This window comes from Arachis ipaensis, chromosome B09 (assembly GCF_000816755.2).
Source record: "Arachis ipaensis cultivar K30076 chromosome B09, Araip1.1, whole genome shotgun sequence".
Taxonomy (NCBI): domain Eukaryota; kingdom Viridiplantae; phylum Streptophyta; class Magnoliopsida; order Fabales; family Fabaceae; genus Arachis; species Arachis ipaensis.
The window spans coordinates 17,653,294-17,659,776 of record NC_029793.2 but is presented as its reverse complement, the minus strand read 5'-3'; positions in this window follow the sequence as shown (position 1 = coordinate 17,659,776).

The window sequence follows — 6,483 nt, the reverse complement described above, 5'->3', positions numbered from 1 at the left end:
GTATACATTATTCAAAAGAAAATCTACATGTAAGTCTAATTAAATCGGTCAATAAATCCAGGAGAACTTAAACTAACGCATGGGCCATTATTCTCACTGCTCAGTAGCTACAGCGTCATTCACCTTATGATTTTATTGTATGAGATTTTAATTTGAAGGAGATCACTTATGATTTAAGAGCACATCAATAGTTATTTCTCATTAATTGTATATGAGTTTCTTTTAAAATCACAAAAAATGAAAATAAGGTCACGTCTCACGTCAATAACGTCTCACGTCAATAAAATAAGAAAAATTTCTTGACTGCTGAGGAAGTAACTTTGACTGCTGAAGAAAATTTAGTTTAAGGCTTGGCGTGTGGATAAGTGCGCGTAGCCGCGTACAGGTGGTGATCAGGTGGGAAATTTTTTTTCGTGCTTTTAGTTTTTAACATAAAATGTTTCTTCTGCTGAAGAAATAATTATTGGATAGAGATATAGTTTTTTTAAGTGATAGCACCGACGATATATGAGTTTAGGAGAGAGAAAGTATATTTTGTTCCATGAAATTTCTTATAAATTATGGCTAATGAAAATTTAAATTTTTAAAAAATTTTATTAATATTTTTTTTAAAGATTAATCTATTCAAAATATAATTTTTCATGAGTTTATTTGCCACTTTACTCTTTTATTTTTGTCCTTTTTTTTCTCTCTCGTACTTCATACAACCATTACCACCACTATTAAAACACCTTTTTTATTTATCAGCATACCTTACTATATAGGAAAAATGCTTAAAGAACCATGATGTTGTTCTTGGCAACCACACTCTCGATAGCTGCAAGTAGGTCATGCCGACACAAATTGCTATTGCCGACGTTCCTGCATCCATCAAGTGCTACCTGCTGCTACTACCATAACTTTCGTTGCCGTGAGCCAGAGGACCCGCCCATCTCCTTTACCTTCGAATTTTATTTACAAGATCGCCATCATCCTCCTTCACTCCGAACCGAGTCATAATTCGGTGTCTCCGTCATCGATCTCTTTTGTTTACCATCACTACCCATCAGTGATGAGCAAAAATTGAATCTCACAGATACCGGCAAGTGCACCGGATCACATAAGAAATACCACAGTTAGTGAATATCGTTCCCATGAGGATTAAAGGATTGAGCAATCAAAGAGCAGATTAAATACCTAATTAGATCAAAAGAACCTAGATTTAAAGAGGACAAGATTGTGTTTTGCTAAGAGCTTGAGAACCTTGAGTGCTTGAATGCTTATGGACAAGAAACTTGAATGTTGATTTGGCAGAAGACAATGATGGTGAGAATCAAGGGTTTCAGATGTGTTTATGCTTTTAGAAAAATTAAACCTTATTTACTCATCTTGAAGTTTGCAAGGATCTTTCATGAAAAATCTTTAGTAACTGATTTTCAATTCCTTGGTTCCTCAGTTTCTCAAGTATTAATTAGTCGTCAATTAATTAATCAAGAGATTAAGCACAAAAACTAATTTAATTTTCTAATAAGATTTAAAAGTAGTCCTCAAGTCGAATTACATGTCACATATTCAAGCTAGTCCTGTCTAGTTAAATCTTTAGAAGAAAAATACAATTTTCAAAGGTTGTTCTAATCCGAGTTATATGCCACTTATTCAAAATTAGAATGATTAAAAATCATGTATGTGTCGCACACTAATTGAACCACTATTCCTAGCCGAATTCAAAGAGTCATGTGAAAGTGTTTTCAAGATATAATTCAAATATCAAAATTTTCAATTATGATAAAATAATTCAAAAGAGATTAGCATACCTTTTGATATCACTAATCTGAATGAAGAATGAATAACTTAATCATGAAATAGATCAATGCAAAATTTCAAAATAAAATAAACGTAGATAACCCATAGAAAATATAAACAGAGCTCCTAACCCTTTGACAGAGGATTAGTTACCAATGAAAAATTAAAAGAAAACAAAACAAAAGAAATTAAAAGAGGAAGAGAGACACGTGAGGGATCCGAAGATGCTCCCCCCGGATGCCCTTCTCTTGTGAACAAAGTTCACTTATTTATATCCTAAATTCTAGAATTCAAATTCAAAACTAATCCTAACTTATCCTTTGTAAAGAAAGATAAGATAACTAACTACTTACTTCAAATTCAAATAAAAACAATAACTCAAATCTAATCTAGAAACAAATCATAACAACCAAATCTTTCATGTTTTTAGAAAGAACTAATAATTAATCTTCTGAAGTCTTCAATATTGTAAATGTGATTAAAGCTTTTAATGATGTGGATAATTAAGTTTGGGCCTTAATTGTTTCTTCCTGAGAGTTGTAACTATCCTTAAGCTGGGCTTGCATTAGAAGAAATTGATCAAAAGTCCAACACTTCCAAAGAAGACACACACGTCGGGCATGTATGTTGTCCGCCAGGCGTGCTGGAGTTGCAAGGGGAGTCCGCCGAGTGTGTTAGGAAGGTCACCGGGCGTAGGAGTGACGAAGGAAAATCGTCGGTTAAGAATTTATTTCAAAAAGAATTGCATTGCAAGTATAGTTCCAAACCAACAGATAACTCTGAATCAAAGTTTAATTTATTTGTCACTTAAGTCAAACCAATAGAAATACTGAGAGTATTAGATCTCAGGTTGTCTCTCAAAGGAATTGCAGGGAAGTGTGTATATTACTGGTTATGGGATATTTTTGGGATTTTGATGACAAGAAACAAGAAATGAAAAGTGCAAGAAAGTAAAGATCAAACAAAGAAATCAAATACTAAAAGACACTTTTGGCAAGGGTTAAGAATCAAGGTTTCCTATCTAGATCATTGACCATAACATGGCAATTACAAAGAGTTAATTCCACTTAGATTTCCTCTAACATTGGAGGGAGAAATCAAATGGACATAGTCGATCCAAAAACCAACTAACAACCCTAAATTGTTAATCACATTGGACATCAATAACATCAAGTCACCTAAGTCCTCAATATCAAAGCAAGAGTGCTAAAAATCTACCATAAAATTAAGAGAGACATTTTATCAAACACTTGGTGTGCATAAAAATAAGAGCATGGTAAATTACAAGAATAATAAAATGTAAGACTACCAATTGCAAGAAATCAATAACAACAACTAGATTAAACCACAACAAAACATAAAACATTAAATTGCATTAAAGAAAAGGGAATTAACAATATTGTTCATAAAACTAAAATTGACAAAATAAAGAGATTAACAAGTAAAACTAAGAGAATTAAGACAATAGAGCAAGGAAATATAAAGAGAGTTGAACTAAAACAAGAATTAAAACTTAGATCTAAGGAAATTTGATTTAAACTATCCTAAATTATAGAGAGAAGAGAGAGCTTCTCTCTCTAGAAATCTAACCTAAAGCAGGACTAAAACTCAATTATGACTACTTGGTTCATCCCTCTTCCATCCTTGGCTTAAAAGTATCAGAAATGAGTTGGATTGGGTCCAAACCCCCCTCCCCAGAAATTGCCACTCACGTGTTCTCTTTAATGAGGCACGTTCTGGTTAACTTGCATACGGGGCCAAATGCTCACGTACACGAGCTTGCACAAATCCACGGTCGCGTACGCGGACACACACTCGAGTACGCGGGACCTGTAAAGTTCCAAACTCAATTTCTTCATGAATTCTCCCACCTTGCTTGCATTTCTTTCAATCTATACTTGCCTTCTAAGCCTGAAATCACTCAACAAACACATTAAAGCATTGAATGGAATAGAAGTGAATTAAATTTATCAAATTAAGGGCCTAAAAATCATATTTTCAATTTTAGGCACAATTTAGGAGAAATTCACAAAACCATACATACTATTTCAATGAATAAATGCAAGAGAAGTCAATAAAATCCACCAAATTAAAATAAATAAATACCATAAAATGTAGATTTATCAAGGAGCTGTCCGCCAGGCATAGGAGCCATCTGCCAGGCACAGGAGCCATCCACCGGGCGTGCATGTTGCAGTGTCTGGGGTGCTATTTTTTGTGTCCTAAATATGGAGGTGGTGCATGGCTCAAAATAAATGTCAATTATAGACATATGTATATCATTTTGAAGCTCTGGACGTTACCTTTCTAATTCAACTAGAATTGCCTCATTTGGACCTTTATAGCTCAATTTATGACCGCTTGAGCGTGAAGAAGTCAGGGATGAGAACTTGTACACTGGGCTTATAATCATAGCCTCCTGGCGTGCATGCAATTTGGAGGTTTGGGCTCCACTTTTCTTCCTTTTAGACACGGTTTTGCTCCTTAGGCCACGCTTTTGCTGTACTTGTATTTTTCTTGTGAAGAAGCTTTGATTCTTATTTATTTTTGAGCTAAAAACTCCTGAAAATACCGAAACACTATTCCAACTCTAAATATTTGATTATTTATGTCTATTAGAAAACATAAGAAATTTGATTTCAAACCAAAGAAAATGAATGGAAAAAATCTTAAAAATTGCTTAAGATGACATGTCATCACAACACTAAACTTAAAACTTTACTTGTCCTCAAGCAAAAAGAAAAATAAACGGAGTTTAGCTTAATGAAAAAGATTTGAAAAGGTTTTCAAAATTGATTTTGAAAACAGAAGTGGGATTTATGATAATCCTTGTGATTACATTCGTCTTCTCTTATTCTTTATGGATATTGCATACTTAGACTTTAGGAATTTTCAAAAGCTGAAATCCGAATTTCATTATGAGAATTTTGGGCTTATATGACTTGAAGGCAGTTACGTCACATTTTAATTCGGAGGAAAGATCTTTGCGGCTTTTGACTCTAAGGGTTCTGTCGCAAGGCAACTCTTAATGGGATTCCGATCAGTAATCCCGGTCCATTTGGCCTAAGTTACCGGGTGATAAATCACCCTACGGATATAACTACGCAAGCCTCTCCTTGGCACAATCACCCCACAAGCATATACCTAGGATTTTATTTTTAGACATCGATGCCCAGATCTTCTTTGGACTTCTTAATGTTTTATCTTAGGGAAACTCTTTAAGCGGACTTTCAATCAATAATTCCAGTTCAGTTGGCCCAAGTTATCGGGTGATAAAGCACCCATCGGATTTACTTGCCAAAGTCTTTTCTTAAAATACAAACACCACAGACACATAACTAGGCCCTAGTCATTGGTTCTTAGAGCCTTATAACTTTTGATTTCTTTATCTTTCGAGACTCTTCCCCATTTTTTTGTACTGCTTCAAGAAATTGATTTGAATTCTCATAATACTTCTTCAAATTTCTGTTTTTGAGGATTCTTCTTCCATTTTCACAAGATTTAAATATTTCAAATTCATCAAATGTAATCACCTCTTTTAAACACCACCACTTTTGTTTAAATTTATTATTCAATCTTTTCATTAAGATATCCTCCATATAAAGTGATTGCTAAAGGAACAAGTATTCAAATTTTAAGTGTAAAAAAAATAAAAATAGAATATGTAACAGCCCAGACCACCCGCTAGCACGATATTGTCCGCTTTGGCACACAAGTTATAAGGCATGCTTCGTTCTCCTCCCCAACCGATGTGGGACCTTACAATTCACCTCCCTAAGAGAGCCCAGCACTCTCACTGGCACATCGATCCGGGCTCTGGCTCTGATACCATCTGTAACAATCCAGACCACCTGCTAGTACGATATTGTCCGTTTTGGCACACAAGGCCTCATGGTTTTGCCTTTGACGATAGGGATGATAGCCGAAGCCCCCACACTCACTCGTCAAAATGCGTCATACTAGGGAAAGGTATCCACACCCTTATAAGGCATGCTTCGTTCCCCTCTCCAACGGCGCTGGCATATCGATCCGGACTCCGACTCTGATACCATCTCTAATAGCCCAGACCATCTGCTAGCACGATATTATCCGCTTTGGCACACAAGGTCTCACGGTTTTGCCTTTGACTATAGGGATGATAGCCGAAACCCCCACACTCACTCGTCAAAATGCGTCATGCTAGGGAGAGGTATCCACACCCTTATAAGACATGCTTCGTTCCCCTCCCCAACCGATGTGGGACCATACAGAATATGCAATGCATGCATAAAAAGATAGAAAAAAGAAATAAACAGAAAAGAAAGAACACAATAAAAAGAAAATTGTTAACCACCAGAATATAAAATTCATCTTACCAAGATCTTACCAATTACTTGTTCCTCATTACTGTTTTCTTTATTCTTCATCATCCAGAGGCTCATGGTGTTACCGACACTAAACTTAAGGGTTTATACCAAAATTAGAATTTAACAAAATTTAGCAATAAATAGTGTAAGCCATATCAAAAAGTATACGTTCATAAAAAAGAAAGAAATAGGACGAATGCAACTATTAGTAAAGGAACAAGTAAAAGAAAATAAATTTTGATGCAAAAGAAAAAAAAAAAAGAGAAAACATGGGAGAAATCTTTAAAGAATACATAAGAAAATAGAAGAAAAAATGAAAAATAATTTTAAAATTTTAAAAATTTCTGGTTTCTGG